The sequence below is a fragment of the Lathyrus oleraceus genome, chromosome 1, assembly GCF_024323335.1.
Source record: "Lathyrus oleraceus cultivar Zhongwan6 chromosome 1, CAAS_Psat_ZW6_1.0, whole genome shotgun sequence".
Classification (NCBI taxonomy): domain Eukaryota; kingdom Viridiplantae; phylum Streptophyta; class Magnoliopsida; order Fabales; family Fabaceae; genus Lathyrus; species Lathyrus oleraceus.
In genome coordinates this window covers 372695713-372714306 of record NC_066579.1, presented here as the reverse complement: position 1 = coordinate 372714306, position 18594 = coordinate 372695713, and positions in this window count along the sequence as shown.

Genomic DNA, 18594 nt, shown 5'->3' with positions numbered 1-18594 from the left:
GAACCTGAAGCTGACAAAATGAATAAGGGACCCTTTATTAGAATTCAGAAGGATCATCCTAAAGATCTCATTATAGGAGACCCAAATAAAAGGGTCACAACTAGATCAAGGGAAGTGATCTCACATGGTTGTTTTGTGTCTAAGATTGAGCCTAGGAATGTCAAGGAAGCCTTGACTGATGAATTCTGGATCAATGCCATGCAGGAAGAGTTAGGCCAATTCAAGAGAAATGAAGTATGGGAACTGGTTCCAAGACCTGAAGGAATAAATGTCATTGGAACAAAGTGGGTGTACAAGAATAAATCTGATGAACAAGGGGTGGTTACTAAAAATAAAGCAAGATTAGTAGCACAAGGATACACTCAAGTTGAAGGAGTTGACTTTGATGAAACATTTGCCCCTGTAGCTCGCCTTGAGTCCATTAGACTATTGCTGGGAGTGGCATGTATTCTGAAGTTTAAACTGTTCCAAATGGATGTAAAAAGTGCCTTCTTGAATGGTTACTTAAATGAGGAAGTGTATGTTGAACAACCTAAAGGATTTACAGATCCAAATCTTCCAAAACATGTGTATAAGCTAAGGAAAGCCATCTATGGTTTGAAACAAGCTCCTAGGGCTTGGTATGATAGACTCACAGTGTTCCTCATTAACAATGGATACAGGAAGGGAGGCATTGACAAGACCTTATTTGTTAAGAATGAAGGAGAAAAACTCATGGTGGCTCAAATATATGTGGATGATATTGTGTTTGGTGGGATGTCAAATCAGATGGTCGAACATTTTGTTAAACAAATGCAGTCTGAATTTGAAATGAGCCTTGTTGGAGAGTTGACCTATTTTCTTGGGCTACAAGTCAAGCAGATGGAAGATTCTATCTTTCTATCTCAAAGCAAATATGCCAAAAACATTATTAAGAAGTTTGGCATGGAGAATGCAAGTCATAAAAGGACACCTGCTCCTACACATATGAAAGTCTCCAAAGATGAAAATGGTGTTAGTGTAGATCAAAGTCTCTACAGAAGCATGATAGGAAGTCTGCTATATCTCACAGCAAGCAGACCTGACATTGCCTTTGTTGTAGGTGTTTGTGCTAGATATCAAGCTAAACCAAAAGTCAGTCACATAAACCAAGTAAAAAAGATACTGAAATATGTCAATGGCACTAATGACTATGGGATGTTGTATACTCATGGATCTGGATCTATGCTAACTGGATACTGTGATGGTGACTGGGTTGGAAGTGTTGATGATAGGAAAAGCACATCAGGAGGATGTTTCTTCTTGGGAAACAACTTAATATCATGGTTTAGTAAGAAACAAAATTGTGTGTCTCTGTCCACTGCTGAAGCTGAATACATAGTAGCTGGAAGTAGTTGTTCTCAACTGGTTTGGATGAAACAGATGCTGACTGAATACAATGTCACACAAGATGTCATGACATTGTACTGTGACAACCTGAGTGCTATAAATATTTCTAAGAATCCTATTCAGCACAACAGGACAAAACATATTGATATTCGTCATCATTTTATTAGAGAACTAGTGGAAGAGAAAATCATAGCCCTGGAGCATGTTACTACTGAAATGAAATTAGCTGACATATTTACAAAGGCTTTGGATGCTAATCAATTTGAATGTATAAGAGGGAAATTAGGGATTTGTATCTATGAGAATTTATAGAAATTAATTTGGAGTGGAAAAGGTAATAAAAATATTGTTTGCCCACTTAAAAGAAAGTGCCCCATTTATGGTAAATCATCACCTAGTATTGGAACTTCCATCTATAGCATTTTCACACGCAACCTCTACTCAAACATTTCCACCTTCCTTCAACTTCATCAACCTTCTCTGCTAGGGCAACAAAAATATTTCCACAAGAACAACAAGATGTCACAACATCCTTCACCACCTGGTTCTAAAAACACCAAACCTGCGCACAAAGCTAGAACACCCTCTATGGACCTTCTTAATGAAGACATTCTGGAAGTGATTCCCCTGTCAGTCATTCCAAGCGACGCTCCTGGTTCATCCTCCACTGCATGCCATACTCAAGGTAACAGTTCTAATACTCCTAGCTCTAAGGATGACGTGCATCATACTGATCGTGTCATTAGAAATCTTGTCACGAGGATCCTAAATGAAGGACACTATGTAAAGGGAGTTTCTATTCCTCTATCGAGAAGGGATCCCTCTCCTGAGGTTGGACCTCACAATGAGAAAGATGATGATTCTTCTAGGTCTGAAAAAGATATAGCTGCTGAAGGATTGTGCTCATTAGGGTAAACCTTGCCTAGTAAGAAATCAGTAGCATCACCTACTGTCAATGCTTCTTAGTCTAAGAAGCATGACTCTGCTAAGAATGTGATTGACCTGGAAGATGAGAGCTCGGATGATGAAGATGATGGCTTGCTTCATCACTTGAAGCCAAGCGTAGCTAAGAGGATGAAGACCAGAAAGGGTAGGTCTGTGGCTGAGATGATGACAGCCAAAACTGCTAAGAAGGCTACTGTTGTAGACCCCTCAAAGTCTTGGAGTAAAATGGAGGTGAAGAAGAGAAAAGTAAGAGAAATTTCTAACTCATATGAAGATGTTGAAGAAGATGTCCCTGACATCTCTCCTGTCAAGAAGACAACAGTTAGAAAATCCCCTGCAAAGGTTGCTGCTGTACACTTGGATAATATTTCCTTCCATCTTGAAGATGGATCAGCAAAGTGGAAGTTTGTAATCCAAAGGAGAGTGGCTGTGGAGAGAGAACTGGGCAAGGATGTTGTGGAGGTTAAGGAGGTCATGAACCTGATTAAATCTGCTGGATTAATGAAAACTGTTACTGGGTTATCTCAGTGCTTTGAAGGTCTTGTTAAAGAATTTGTGGTGAACATCCCTGAGGATATTGTTGATAAAAGTAGCAAAGAGTTTTGTAAGGTGTTTGTTAGAGGGAAGTGTATCAATTTTTCTCCAACTGTGATTAATAAGTTCCTAGGAAGAGGAACAGAAGGTGCTTGTGAACTCGAATCCACAGACAATGAGGTCTGTAGGGAAATAACTGCTAGACAGGTCAAGGAGTGGCCTAACAAGAAGCATTTCCCTGCTGGAAAGCTAACTGTGAAATATGCTATCTTACACAAGATAGGGTCAACTAATTGGGTACCAACCAATCAAATATCTACAATCTCAAATGCTCTTGGAAGGTTCATATTTGCTGTTGGAACCAAGCTAAAGTTTGATTATTGTAGGTTCATGTTTGAACAAGTTGTCAAACATGCTTCTACAAATGCAGTAAAGTTGCCCATAGTGTTTCCCTCATTAATTTGTGGGATAATCCTGAGCCAGCAACCTGGAACTCTCAACACAAGTGATATTCCTAGTAGAAGAAAACCTCCCCTGTCAGTTCATTACAAATTATTTGAAGGCAGTCATGTCAATGACATTGTCATGACATCTGCTGTGAAGAAGACAGCCTCAAAAGATGGTCTGATTGCTGAATTGAAAGAAACTTGTAAGGAATTGGAGATTGGGATAAGGGTAGCTAAAGCCAGGAAAGAAGCTTTGGAGGTTCTGATTGATAGCTTGGAGCAAGCTAATAGAGATAATGTTGGACAAGCCAAAGAAACAGAAGCCCAAACCTCTAGTGAGAGGTCTGAATCCCAAGATGAATCAAGTGGCAGTTCTGGTTCTGAAGCTGATGAAGATGCAAGCTCCTCTGACTGAGTTTTATTGAAGATTGTTCCCTACTATTCTGATGATGTGTTGTTTTGGATGTTCTGATGTTTTTTTTTGCAGTCTTGTTTTGATGCCTTGATGTATTTTTGGGTTCTTTTTTATTTCTCTGGATTTTATCTCAGCTTGTATAGCTTTGTTTGTTTGTGGTTTTGTAACACCTATGTTATGAAATTCTATGTGACATTCTGTTGGACTAATAAACTTTTATTTTGTCTCATTGGTCTCTTTGGTCTCTTTTGGCTAAAAAGGGGGAGAAGTAGCTAAAGGAGCTATAGCTAAAGTAGCTATGCTATAAACAGATGACAGAAGTAGCTATACTATAAACAGATGACAGCTGATGTTGAAAAGGATGTTTTATTGTGTAGTACAGGTGATGTTAAAAGGAGATGTAAGATGGGGTGGTGGTTGTTACAGGTGTTGTTGAAGAAGATGTCTGTGTTGAGCAGACTGAGGGGGAGAAGAAGCACATGTGTGTTTAATGTGTGTTTACTAGTTGCTATTTTAGCTAGTAAATGTATGTTTTATTACTTCTGCTGCTAAACTACTGATGTGTTTTTTTTACTCTTGTGAACAAATGGTCTGATGTATGTTTTAGCCAAAATTTGCCAAAGGGGGAGTTTGTTGGTTCTATGTGTTGGCAGTAATTTTGGTAAAACCTAGAGTGTTCACAAGTTGTCAGAATTGTTGTCTTGACATAAGATAACATGTACTTGCAGGGTGTTTAAAATGTAAATATCCAGGATTTTACTGAGATGTCAGACCCGATGTCATGACATTTGTATATAGAACATTCAGTCTGAATGTTATGTATTGTGTGATTGCGTTTTTTATGCTAATCTATGTATGATTGAAGAGATGATTGAACGCGCCATTCAATCAGTAATTATAACCAGATTGACTTATTTTCCAACGAGATATAATCAGTTGTCATGAGAAGATATGAATGGAAAATAGTTTTAGGGTTTTATGATGTCCAAGCCCAGCCAAACGATTCTATAAATAGGGCATGGAAAACCTGGTTTTATACACAAGAAATAACGAACAAAATATTAAGAGAGAATAAGGGTTTTAGTCTTGTGTGGTCGTGTGTATTGTGACCCATTCATTCATCCATAGATGATTGAATTGGACTGATTTTTGAGTTGTAATTTGTCCACTCTAAGCTTTGAAGCATGAGTGTGTGTTTACTTGATTGAAGCTTTTAAGCAGGATCAAGTATGTGTCTTTGAAGAGTGTCTTCTTTTCATTGTAATTCTTGTTTTATATCACTGTTATGATTGAGGGGGAGTGAGTAGGATCTCATATCTAAGAGTTCTTAGGTAGAAGTCACACGGGTAGAGATTAGGTGATAAGACTGTAACTTGAAGTTGTTTACTGAGAATCTTTGAACTAATTCTGTTTAATGGATTTCCTTCCTGGCTTGGTATCCCCCATATGTAGGTGAGTTTGCATCGAACTGTGTTAACAATTGCTTGTGTCTCTTGCATTACTGTTCTTTATCTTTTATCTTGTTTATATTATTCAGATATTAGTGTCGTGACATTACCTTCGACATCTCATATCTGATACCAGAATTTCAATAAGCATATGAGATGATGGTATTGTATAGAGCGATGAAGGGGGAAAACGTGGGACCGGAAAACAACCAATTTTTTTTTTGTATTTTGGTTATTTGAACTTGTATTTTCTTTTTGTTGTAATTTTTGTTTTTCTTGTACTAAAATTGTAATGTGTTGCAAAAAAATATGCTCTTGTATCTTATTTAAAAATATAATGTAAAAAACATGCTTTGTATTTTTTCTTTTTATAAAATATATTTTTATTTTTTGATGTAATAATAAAATGGTGAAAATGCTTAATTAAGAGCCAATTTACCTTTAATTTAACTTGGTACTAAAAACCCATATGTATGCATTTAAAGTATCAAAGTTTTCTGCTCCTAATTCTTTGTGTATCCAAAACTCAATCTTCAACTTATGTCTTGAGCAAAATCACAAAGGGATAAAAAATACACAATAAATGTATGTATGATGAATGCATTAATAGATTGAAAAATGAATGTGACAAATGTTAAACACTGTTTGAATGCAAACATGAAATGCAATATGAGGCCTTTAATTAGATGATTCCTAAGAACTCACTGGACCTAGATCTAACCAGGAAAAGATCACCAAAAATGCAAAATATGTTAAAGAATAAAAATATGGTAGGATAAAATTGGGGTATGACAGGCCTTAAAAATATTTTAGATGGTTTTAACAAATTAAGAGAGGTTTCTTAAAGGTTTTAAGTGTGTGCGTTTGTGTTCATGGGTGTGTGCGTGTGTGTGATTTTTCCTTAGTGATTTTAGAGATGCCCTTGTGCCTTAATAAGAGTCTAGTCCCTCAGAAAGACACGATCAGTTGAGCTTTTACACTTCCTCTCTTACACAACTCTAAAGCTTCAAGTATTTGCATCATTATCTTTGACGTTAGCATCACACTTGAAATTTGAATATTTATCTTGATGAGGATTGCAATGTCTTCTATTTGATTACCATCATAAGAGAGTTGAGACTAAACTGTCGGAGAATCTTGAAATAGAAGTCTTTACTTGAACATCATTGGATGGAAAAGTTAACATCAAAAAGATGAATTGATGTTATAGGTAATTCTTCTATGCATTTGAGCAAGAGCATCTTCAAAAGTATAGCTTGATAAAATATCATGATACTAAAAGCATCTTCGACCGCTTGATATATCTTTAAGAGATAAGAACTTCACTAGATATTATTCGATATTAGGAATTGTCATCATAAAAATCAAACAGTTAATTGCAACTTTAATATCAACAAAATCCACCACTTTAGATCACCTTCACAGTACCTGAAGCACATAGACCCACAATATATGCCTTGAAAATAATATCTCTAAATGCAATACTCTAAAGAGTAATTATTGCAATAAAAATGGCCATGTCGCTCGATTTTTCTTTGTTATAGAAATGTTATGATAGTAAATATTCAATTTATCCTTCTCACTTCTACAAAGAAATAGTAAAATGAAAATGAGAAATATGATCGCTCATTATTCTAAAGACAACATTTATTCCACTAACGCAAGAGGACACAAAAAGAATTTGGTACCAAAAGTCAAAAAGTCAAATTGTGATGTAGGTATACTGGAAAGCTCGAACTCAAAATATAACATTGGCAATGGTTGTTCAAATCATATGAATAAGGAAACTTTTTTTTTATATCTTATTTCACTCGTACAATAATAGAAGTTTCTTTTTATTGTGATAACAAATGTAAAATTGTTGAATCTGGGACTATTGGTAAGAGTCCTAATCCTACCGTTGAGTTGTTATAATTTTGAAGTTTTATAGCATAATTTACTTAATGTTAAGTAAGTTATGAGACAAAGTCACATATTTCAATGAGACTTATGCTCTCGTAGCTCGATTAAAAGCCATATGGATGCTTCTAACCTTCTCTCACATCATGGATTTTAAGCTCTTAGAAATTGATGTATAGAGTGTGTTCTTGAACCGTTACATCCAGGAGGAAATGTTTATTGATAAACCTCGGGGGTTTGTAAAATCTTCCTTTTCTGATCATATCTTCAATGTAAAAAAGGCTTTGTACGAACTAAAATAAGTTCCTAGATCTTGGTATGATCGTCTTAGCAAGTTTCTGCTTAAAAATAATGTTCAAAGAGGAAATATTAACAAAACCTTTTTTTTATCAAAACAAATATGAGCATGGCATATTATTTGTTCAAATTTATATAAATAATATCTTTTCAATGATACTAACAGATCCTTGTGTAAGGAATTTTCTGAGATGATGCATAATGAGTTCGAGATGTCAATGATGGGGGGCTTCGATATTTTCATGACCTTAAAATTCATAAATCTAAAAAAGTTAGTTTCATCAAATAAGCAAAGTATTGTAAATAATTGCTTAAAATATTTAGCATGGACAAAGCCAAAGCTATCTCCACTCTGATGGGTACTTATGAAGAAAGAAAATATTAAGGTATACCCGATTATCTCCTTTATCTTAATGTATCTTGTCCTGATATCATGTTTGATGTGTGTCTTTGTGTCTATTTTCAAGCATCCCCCAAAGAATCACATCACCCTTCTGTAAAACTAATTATGATATATCTCATTGACACACTACTAATAGGTTTATGGCACCCCAAAGGGACAAATTTTCTCTTAGTTGTGTAGTATGACTATGATTTTCTTGAGTGCAAGTTAGATCCGAAAAGTACCAGTTGAGTATGTCACTTATTTGGCAACTCGCTTGTCTCCTGGCATACCAAGAAACAAGAAAGTGTACCTCTATACACATCAGAGGCATAATACTTTGTTACGAGTATCTGTTATGCACAAATTATCTGGATAAAACACCAACTAAGTGATTACAAAGTTACTCTTGGTGTTGTCTCGATAAAATGTGACAACACTATCATTTTAAACCTCACAAAAATCCAATACTTAACTCTAAGACTAAATACATTGAGGTTAGACACCATTCTATAAGAGATCATGTCAAAAAATGAGATTGCATAATTGAGCACGTGTCTTTATTTAATCAACTCACGTAAGTCTCTTTCTAAAGATTTTTTTATAAGAACTGAATTAGGAATATTAAATCAAATATGCATGGATTAATATCTTCTAAATGCCTCCTCTCCTTCTTCTTCCCCCCTTTCTCTATGTGGTATACATAACCTATATGTTTGCTTTGTGTTATTTTCCTACTTTCTGATAATGCCAGAGAGGGAGAAACATACTCTCTATATTTGTTGGGGGAGTTTAACCACCTGAAATCCTTTATCTTTATTTCTTTATTTTTATACCTTCTTGAGATATGCGTTGTCAACATTAAAATTATGGAAAAATATGGAGCTATGTGCTTGTAGGTACAATTATATGCAAATAATCTTAATGGCAGATGATCTTTGTGGTTTTGATGCTAACAACATCTAATGTCAAGCAACGTTAGGTGGAATCACTGGAGATGTCTAATCAAGAAACCTCTAGTGACGATGTCTATCAAATAAGTCATACCAAGCCCCATCAAATAGAAGAAGTCAATCCCATATGCATCGCTGATTTAATGGTGAATCTAAAAATGGACCTTGAAGCTTTAATATTGTGAAAGAGAGGAAGTGTGAAAGTCCGTCTGGTCATATGTCTGAGTGATTAATGTATTTTAAAAGTATAGGAGTGTCTCTTAAGGTACTAATGCAACACTCTCTCACACACACACTAATTTTTTTTAAAGCCTCTATGCTTTTATAGCACATCAAAAAATGTTTTACAGAAGTAACTAGTTGGTTACTAGCTTGAAAAATCTTCTAGAAGTGTGATTTACATTGGATAATCAATTAGTACATTAGGATTAGTCGATTATTTTTTTTTAATATCTTCTAATATATTAAGAAGGATTATAATTGGGTAGTGACGACGAATTTGAAAGCCTTCCATATTTAGTCTATATAATATATTAGACACGTCACCTAATCGATGATAACATTAAAAAGCTCATGAATCATTTTTCTTTTTGAGCTATATTTTTTACTATATAAAGGAGGCCTTTACTCATTTCATAGCACACCAGAGATTTCTACTTTCCTTTTCTAACTTTCTCTCTTCCTTCATTCTTATATTCCTTCACTAAAGTTGCCTTAATGTCTTGCAATAGAAAGATACTTCAAAGTTTTTGATTGTACTGGTGATCGTGCTTAAGTGTTTTCTATCAAGAATGTGTCTTGTTTGATATCTTCGATTCTTGATATTATCCTTGTAAAGTCTCTATTTGGTTGTTGAGATTGTCTTAGTAAAATCTCTGTTTGCCTCTTGAGATTAGCCGATAAAATCTTTATCTGGTTTGTGAGGTCAGTTGTCAAAAGATGTATTTGGTTTGGGAGATCAGCTTGTATAAAATCCATCATCTTTTTAATAAGGTTCATGGGCATATTCATAAAAGCTCAAGGCATTATTTTATTTGAACACTCAAGAATAAATTATTCATAAGAGAAGTAGGTCAAGTGCTTAGACTAAACCTCTATAAATCCTAATGTAATCTCTTTATCCTTATCTCGTTTGTTTTTGTTGATTAACTCTCTTTCATCTCTAAATTCTTATTTCTATTTTCCATAACTTTATCTTTAAATTAATATAAATTGTTTTTTAAATTAATTATTTTAAAATTAATCACGATCTTCTCACTTCACAATTCACACCCTCTTGTGTTTGGAGTCACTTGTTAGATATTTTTCAAATAAAAATTAAAACAAAACCTAGTCCTATTAATGAATCACCTAATTGTCTTTTAAATACAAATATAAGTTAGTGATGTCATTCTAAAAATACTTAAAATATCTCCACATTGTTGTGTCTTCGACATAATTAGACATTTATTAGTTCATATAATATTTTTGTAATTGATTTTATCTTATTTTTTAACATATTTTTTGAATGAACAATATTATGTTTTCTCTTATTTCATCTGTTTATATATTTCACACAAAATTATCATATTTAAGAATTACTTTTTATTTAACTTTATTGTGCAAAGAGAATCCTTAATGTAAAATTTGCAAGTTATGTGATAATAAAAAAATTATTGTCCCGTTAAAACATTTAAGTTGGTAGCTTTATAAGGATATCAAGTGCAGGGGTGCGGATTTAAACCCACATTATTCCACTTGTTGATCTTTAATATGCTGGACTTCAATCATCAGACTATTTAATCAAAAAATTTATAGCATCTTAGTAAGAATAAAATATTATAAAAACAACTAAAGACTAAAGATATTTCATTTTCTTATAAATATTTACAAAAACATAGCTCTCCAATGAGTTTATTTTTACTTTATTGATTTAAAAAAACTTTACTCTAAGAAAAAAATATAATAAAATTTGTGTCTTAAGCAATACATAAACCTTTAGAATTCCATACTTTATGATCATAAGACCTTTACAATTTAGAACAAACTTATTTTCTATCTTCGATTATTACTTTAAAAATATTGGATTGTAAATTTCACAATCCTTTTTTTAAGTCTAGATCCAAAAACTATGTTAATATTTTTATTTTAATGTTAAAAGTTTAACTTTTAAGGGAGAGATAAAATGATAATAAAAATTGAAGATATAAAAGCTAAGGTTATCTTAAAAAGAGAACAATAGCTACAAACATATACTCATGCAAAAGACCGCTATTGAAATATCAAACCTCAATAATTAATATGAATTTAAATAAAGCGATTTTTTTTTACCGAGAGAAAATGGGTGATGCATTCACAGTGTAAATTTATTTTATACTGTCAATCAATTACGATCATGTATCTTGCCAAATTAGACTAAAAATTTTAAAATACTGATATGATATGACATGACAAAATAATATATTCTTATTGGATGACAGTGAAAACTATTTTACACTGTCAGTACATCACCATTAAACATATATATATATATATATATATATATATATATATATATATATATATATATATATATATATATATATATATATATATATATATATATATATATATATTTCAAAATACCATTTTTTCAAAAAAAAAAAAATACTTTATATTTGGTCCACCAAAGCAATGTATGACCCCTCATAACTCATAGAAGCAACCGTCCAATGAAAGGCGGCCCCTCATTGTATTTTATTTTTTTTTAATTTTATTCATTTATTTGACTTTAATATTAATATCCTTTAAATAATTTTTTAAATTATAATAAGATAATAATAAATAATATAAATTTATCAGTTTTAATTACAGTTTTGATCCTCTGTGTTATTTGATTCACGAAATTGGTCCTCGTATTTTAAATTTAAACATTTTTTGTCCCCTATCTTACTTTTGCATTTAAAATTAATAATATTTTTATTTTTAAATGATAAATTTCTTGTGAAATATGACAAATCGTCGTATACAAACACATTGTCGGAATTTTTAGATAAAATATAAGTTAAAATACGAACATCTCATCGATATTCAATGAAAAATTGTGAGAGACAAAAAAATGTTTAAATTCAAAATAGAAGGATTAATTTTCTTGAATAAGGTAAAATTGGGGATCAGTAATTTAACCATTTATTTATTTATAGTTGATTATATTAATTTGTTATATAAATTGATTTTTTAAATAGAGGGACTAATTTTGTGAGTGAGATAAAATTGTGGAATCAAAACTGTAATTTAAACATTTATTTATTTATATTTAATTATATTAATTTCTTATATAATTAATTTTTAAATATATTATTTATTTATTTGACTTTAATATTAATAATAAATATATATTGAATAATAACTTTAATACATAAATAATTTTTATTAATTTATTTTTATTAATTTATCATATAATTAATAGTTTATAATTTATGTATAAATTCGGAACTGCAATTGACAATTGTTTTAAATTTTTTTAATTATGAATCTGATACAAATAGAAGTGTGATGTGATTTATTTGTTCACATATCTTCTAAATTCTTCTAAATTTTTCTTGTTCATTTGTTCTCCCACTAATCAACAAGGGCATGTTATTTTTTTCGAAAACCAAACCTCAATTTATTTATTTATTTATAGTTAATTATATTAATTTGTTATATAATTAATTTTTTAAATAGAGAGAATAATTTTGTGAATGAGATAAAATTGGGGAATCAAAATTGTAATTTAATCATTTATTTATTTATATTTAATTATATTAATTTGTTATATAATTAATTTTTAAATATACTATTTATTTATTTGACTTTAATATTAATAATAAATATATATTGAATAATAACTTTAATAAATAAATAATTTTTATTAATTTATTTTTTTAATTTATCATATAATTAATAGTTTATAATTTATGTATAAAGTCGGAACTGCAATTGCCAATTGTTTTAAATTTTTTTAATTATTTAAGTACAGAGTCGGAAGTGACAACTACTTTATATTTTTTTATTCTTTAAGTACATGTCTGACATGACATTTGGCGGTTGCTTTACATTTTATTATTATTATTATTATTTAAGTATAGGTTATGCATTGCAATTGGTGGTTGATTTGCATTTTTTAATTATATTAGTACAAATTCGACACTGTAATTGGCGGTTGATTTGATTTATTTATAATGGGTCCACCAATTATTTTGTCGGATTCACATGACGAATATGATATAAATAGAGGTGTGATGTAATTTATTTATTCACATATCTTCTAAATTCTTTTAAATTTTACTTGTTCATTTGTTCTACCACTAATCACCAAGGACATGTTATTTTTTTTGAAAACCAAACCTCCATTGAAGACGTGTTTTTGGAACATCCGGTGTTTTGAGAAATTGAGCAGGAACTTTGTGAGTTGGTTAATTGAGAGATTAATGATGGTGAAAGAATTATAAGTATTGAGAGACTTATTTCGTATTTCTCTATTGTAGAAGACAATAATGATATTCAACGTATATGGGTGCGAGTTAAAGATGATAATGATGTTAGAGATATGATATTTGCACTTGATGATATTGTTTTGATTGTTGTATGCTCTTAGATTTTGTAGTGTTAAGTATTTTATTTGTTGTATGTGTTGTTGTTTTAGACGTGTTGTTGTTCGTTTTGTTTTAACTAAAATCTTGTTATCTATATTATCCAACATTGCACTCCATTGATACTGCACCTCATCGTGTTATCTATAGTAGGTTGCACTTATTAATTATGTGATAGGTAGATTAAGAGTTTCTTTAAAGACTGAGTTCATTGACGGAACGAGGTTCATTGTCATGTGACCCCAACGCCCCCCCATAAAATGCCCCTGTCCACTTGTGTATTAGAATATTGTCCGCTCACCTTAAAATATCAAAATTATCAACCACAATTTCCTTCCGATAGTGGTCAAATGTTGGTCGGTTTAAAGCATACCCGATATGTTACAAAAAAAATGCTACAATGTTATAATCTTTTATTGACAAAGATATAATTCTACCAAATTGATACTTAGTCATGTTAATAATTTTTTTGAGGTTTTGTATTTGATCAGGCTCGTCCTTTAGCATGTGCAAGAAGTGCTATAGCACTGACCCCAAATTTTGAGGGACCCATATATATTTTTTATTACTACAACTATATATTTTACACCTGTTTTTTTTAAAACAGGTGTTAAATCATAATGTTTTCAAAATATATGTTACATCTATTTGTTAAAAATAGGTGTACAAATATTGTTTTCTTTCAAAATTTATGATTTTGTACTAGATTTTTCAAAAATTCGGTATAAATTCATATTCTTTTAGGCCAATTTTTTAAATTAGATCTGGCATCCGGATTGATTAGGTCGGTCCTATATTTGATTTCTCGTATGAAGTTCTAAGCAATATGTCTGATACAATATACATGCATAGATGGTGGATTTTACCAACCATTATCTGAACTGTTGAACGCACTCTCAATCGTTGGATGTCTGTCTGAAATTAAACATGGCTCGAGTTGAGAAGCAACATACCTTTTTAAGTTATGTAGAAAGAATCCCCAACCACCATCTCACCTTCAACCAGAGAAAAAGATATCAGGAAAATGTTATTATTACCATCTTGTGTTACTGTCATAAGTAGCGCCCATTTATACTTAACATACAACTAGGTTCTATCCATTTGAAGTATATGCTTGCAAAATACAAAGTCTTTGATGCATGACTTGAAATACCCAAATAGTCGGTGGAAGATTTGTTGTCCATTAATAATAGTGTCGTCATCTGTATATGTGGTTAGTGTTTCCATTTCTACCACTGTACTAGGAATAAAATTCTTAAGTGCTAACAAGTAATGTGGAAGTTCATTGTATGAATTCTCACAGTTACCGTAAACATGTCCAATGGATTTATTCCTTGCAATCCATGTTTTTCTATATGACAAAGTGAACTTGTATTTTGAAACAATTTGACTGACAACTGCTCACCTTGGTTGACAGATCTTTGACTACAAGAGGCATTAAAAATTGACACATCAAGTGTGAGCTAAGTTTTCGATGATCCTGCTTAAGAATAGTTGTTGTACAACTATGTGGGGATTCATAATTCCTATCTCCCATAAGTCACTTCTTTTTCTATAGGAAACCAATAGACGAAAACTTGCACAGATCTTTAGTACAACATATAATATATCTCTTCGTTTTGGAAGTTTCTACCTTATAATCAACAAGGTGTTTCATGTGATATTTCTTTACGGAAAAAACAAAATCAACTTTTGTTTTAAATTGGTTACCCAACACTAATTCACCCTCTAACAGAAGATGAGGATTGTGTGGCCATTCAAAGGATGGTTAACCTGCATTTAAACACAATTTTGTCATGTGGGGAGGTGGGAAGAATACATTCCCAACTGGAATATGTTGTTCATCTTCGTCAACTTTTTCTGATTCGACACAGTTGCCTTCTTCGAACAAATAATGATCGACTTGTGCCTTATTTTCTGCATCATTTTCTTCTTCAACATACTCAATGGGAATTATTGCTAACAATTCTTCTTCTGGTGCATTGAATACCTGTGGCATCTGAGATTGTTGACATGTTCAAATCTTATATATAAATCAATGTAATAAAACCCAAAAAGTTGATGATGCACAAACATCGTTTCAACATATTCGCCGCCTCGGACCTTTAATGGAACTTGTGCAGATAAGCTAAAAAAGACGTGCATAATTTCACAGGAACTTGTGCAGATGTGCTACAAAAGATGTGCATAATTTTGTTGGGTATGGAGTTTTACTACAAGCTCGGGGATGGTTCCAAATGCCAGAACTGGCACCAATGAATCCAAATCCATTCCATTTTCCATATGCAATCAAGTATGTTTAAAATAAAATATTTTTTAAAATATGTTTTTTCTACGTATTTCCTAATAACTATTTTTTAGGTGGTTTGCATATGAGATGAATTATGAAAAAACTCCATATCATTGTGCTTCTGCATATCTGGCATTCTTCAATAATTTCGAGGCAAATGATGTATTATCTTCAAAACTAAAATACTAATATTTAAAGTTTAACATTAGTTTTTTTAACTAATTATTTGAATTTATGTAACAATTTATATGGATGCCTTATATTGGACTTGAAGATAAGGATCCAACTGAAAGTGACGCGTGGAGTTCAACAACGCTTATAATATGTTTCACTACAGTGGAAATGCATCACTCATATAAGGTTAAACTCTAGTTTGACATTTAACAAGACATTCTGGGTCCACCTAAGTGCATGGAGAAGAGTATCAGACAAGTACAACGTCAAACACCTAAGTCCATGGAGGAGTATCACACAAGTACAAGTACAACTCAATCACCTTGTACCACAAACACCTTGCACCACAAACACCAACAACCAATCTTTAATACCCATCAACCTTTCAACCTAACACAACCACCTTATAACCACGTCCATCACTACCAACAACAATACCCGCCATTTAACCAAACTTCCTATAACACCCAACAACAAAAACCATAATTTACCTCGTCAACATTATACATCAAACAAAAATCCCCACCCACCAACAACTATAATCAATACTGATTCACACTACCTACCCCTCAAGAACACAACAACTTCCAAACACCCCAACCACAATTCCCTTTTTTCCAATCACAAACATTCATCCCGAATTCATCACAAGATCAAGAAAGTTACGTCTTAGAAGATCTACGTGTTTTGGACAAGTTCATCCATGTGAAATCGATTGCCACTTGTCATGACTGGGACAAAATCAACGTTAGATATTTGTTTAATGTAATTTCATTTTCATTAAATAAATAAATAATACTTTAATTAATTTTTTTTGAAAAGAGAAAATATATTACTAAAATAATGTTTTATTTAATATATTATCACTTTATTTATTACTTAAATATTGCTATAGTTATTATTTAATTATAAAAATATTTTTTATTTTCATTATCTAAAAACTTAATTTAATCAATTCTAGTTATTTAAAAATAATTAATATTAAATTTATTATAATTAAAAAGAAATAAATTATAACTCTGTCGCCTTTCAATGCATTAGGCGAGTCCATTAAATGTTTTAACTCTGCCTCCAAAGCAATGGGTGACTCCTCTAAGTTTTTTATAGCAACCTCTAAAAAAAAATGGATAGTTGCTTTATATCAAATTTAAATTTGCTTGAAAAGATGATAATTTGATATATGATTAATATTTATTTTGCCCATGTGATATGGACGATTGAAAAATCCATATAAAAAGGTTTTTCAAATAAATAAAAACAAGCCGAAGTTTTACGGGATCCAGGATTAAAACCTGCAGCACTAACGATACAAAGTAGCATCTCTTATCACCACTAAATCATGTTGTTTGTTATGTATCTATTTCAAACTTAAATATACATATTGCATACTATGTATATAGTTTTATTTTAATAATATTTTATATTTAATTTATTTATAAATCCTATATATTATTTTTATTAAACAATTTTTACTAATATTTTATATTTAATAAACATTTTCACCAAACAGTTTTATATATAAATCATATATATTACTATTATTTACTAAACAGATTAATATTTTCTTTTTACTAAACAGTTGTAAATAAAATTTTAGGTTACTATTTATTAACTAAATCCTATATATTATTAAATATTTTAATTTGATTACTATTTAATAAAATATAATTATTATTTAGTTTTAAAATTTTGTAATGGTTTTTCTGTAACAAGATAAATTTAATTTCTATTATAATATAGCTTTAATTTCTATTACAATATAAAGCCTATATATTTATTTATATTTAATTAAATAAAATATTAATTCAATTAAATAATAATAAGTTCATTTATATTTTATAAATTATGTTAGGACTTTGATCAATTATATTAAGAGCATATATAAGTAAAATATTATATTAAACTAATTAATTAATATTTCAAAAAAATTATATATATATATATATATATATATATATATATATATATATATATATATATATATATATATATATATATATATATATATTTCTAGAGTTTTCTCTCTCGCTCTCCCTCTCTCTATATATATATAGTTCTAGAGTTTTCTCTCTCTCTCTATATATAAAGGGAACTAATTTATTTCAAGAATAAGTTTTTTTTATCTTACTTCAAATCATAGTATTTTTAAATTGAATCTAATCTATTGATTAATTAACATTTTTACTTAATTAACCATTACATTATATTCATTTAAAGACTATGATTTGGAGTAAGTTAAAAAAATCATACTTTTAAAATTAATTGATATATATATATATATATATATATATATATATATATATATATATATATATATATATATATATATATATATATATATATATATATATATATATATATATATATATATATATATATATATATATATATATATATATATAGGAACGATCCTGTGCAAGTGCAGCAGATGATGCAACACATAGCCCCAAATTTTGAAATTTCCAAATTTTTTTCATAAATATTAATAAAAATAAATAAAATTTTATTAAAAAAAATTTAATAATTGAAAGAAATGTTATGATAAAAACTCAATACATACAAAAATTAAGATGGACCAAAACTCAAAATAATTATGATTAAATTTATTTTTAATTAAAAAATAATTCTATTTTTAATATATATTTTTTAATTATTATAATTGTATTTTTTTTTTAAACTTGGGTCCATTTTTAAAATTAGAATGGGGCCTTCGAAATGATTTGGGTCCATTAAAAATTACATGTGGGGTTTAAGGTGTTACACCATCAGCTTCGTGTTGAACTTAAAACGAGCAAGAAAGACACTAAGACCATCTTTGCGTATGTTCTGTGCATTCGTGCAATTGCAGACC